The following is a 2046-nucleotide window of genomic DNA, read 5'->3' as shown; positions in this document are numbered from 1 at the left end:
AATACTTCCACTTCCTCTCCCCCTCTCCCTCTCTTTAACCTTACGTCTTTCAATTGCCCTCCCTCCACTTTTACTCTTACTCTCTCTCACTTTCACCCCCTCTTTATCTCTCAAAATTTCTCATTCCTCTCTCACACACACTCTCTCTCTCTCTCTCTCTCTCTCTCTCTCTCTCTCTCTCTCTCCCTCTCTCCTTCGCTTTCCCTCCATTATACTGTTCTATATTACACCTCCCCTTAGCTAACCCCCCCCCTTATCTTACTCACTCATGAACTCTCTCTATGTCTCTTTCCCCACTTTTCCTCTTTGTTTTTTTCCGCCATCTACATTTTCTCATTTTTCTCATTCTCCTGCACTGTTCTCATTGCACACGCAAACACACATATACAAACACACGCACCCACACCGATGCACACGCGCGCGCGCACCCACATATATGCACATACACGAACAGACACCACAAACTGAGAAAACCAACTTACATACGCAATCTGGCATTAAAACAAACACACAAACACACACATATACAAACTCACACATACACACACGCACACGCACACGCACGCTCATACACACTCACATGCACGCACACATGCACGCACAGGCCTTTATACATGAATTCACCTCCAGTAAAAAGTCCTACAAATTCAACCACAGACACGCACAAACACGCACACAAACACGCACACAAACACACGCACACACTCCATTAAAGTAATGAAGACACACAAAACCACTTTATCAGACACACACTTATTCATCCGCTTATACTTACACACTACACAAACTCGCAAACTCGCACACACATATACACACACATATATATATTAAATATACGCATACACAAACTGACACAGATCCACAAACAAACTCACTCATAAACATAAACTTACATATACACTCAAATACATACTCACTAACAAACAAACACATACACAAATACACACACACACACACACACACATGCAAGTACAGAAACTCGCATACGAACAAGCACAAAATTATATACACACACATGCATACAACCTCACATGCAGACACACACATACGCAAACTCTCACACGAACATGCATACAGACAAAAACACATACGCACATATACACAACACATACACCAACACATAACATACATAATCTCATCCAAACACACACACACACACACACACACACACACACACACACACACACACACACACACACACACACACACACACACACACACACACACACACACATTAATATATAGCCACACACACGCAGTCCAAATACATCAACACACGCACAACACAAGCTTCCACACACACACACACTCTCTCTCACACACAGGACACATTCCTATCATAATTCTTGACCACCTCCTACTCTTTTACACGTCAGTTGCATCCTTCTACCACCTCACTCTAACACTTACAATCAGTTAGCAGACGATCGTTTCCCATCATCCTCTTCGTTTCTTCATCTCTTCACATTTATCTAGCTTTTCTACCATCCTGTTGCTCCTGCCAACCTGCCTTTCTTCATTTTTGTATAGTTTTTACTCATTTCCCTCTCACAATCCTTTTTCCTTTCCACGCCAACGACTTCTCCTTTGCATCGTCTTCCTTTTAACTTTTATTGTTATTTCTTTCTCCATCTCTGTCTCCGCCTCTCTCTCTCCTGTCTCTCACTTTCTCTCTCAGCTTGTGAAAATTAATTTTCCCCTGAACTACCTATCTATCTATCTATCTATCTATCTATCTATCTATCTATCTATCTACCTATCTGTCTATCTGCCTCTCAGTTTGTTTGTCTGTCTGCAGGTATATTTATCTGTCTGTCTATCCGTCGGTGTGTCTATGCATGAATATAAATGTGTGTGTGTGTGTGTTCCTTCCGTGAGCATCTTTCTAACTTAACACTTTTTTTTATTCAATCCTTCCCACACACTTTGAAATCTCTCTCTCTCTCTCTTTCTCTCTCAACCTGTCTACCTTCATTCTCCCCTCCTTTTCCTCCCCCTCCTTTTCCTCCCCCTCCTTTTCCTCTTCCTCCTCCTCCTCCTCCTCCT

Source organism: Octopus bimaculoides, chromosome 15 (assembly GCF_001194135.2).
Source record: "Octopus bimaculoides isolate UCB-OBI-ISO-001 chromosome 15, ASM119413v2, whole genome shotgun sequence".
In the NCBI taxonomy this organism is placed as follows: domain Eukaryota; kingdom Metazoa; phylum Mollusca; class Cephalopoda; order Octopoda; family Octopodidae; genus Octopus; species Octopus bimaculoides.
The sequence above is the reverse complement of the archived record's forward strand: the minus strand, read 5'-3'. Positions refer to the sequence as shown.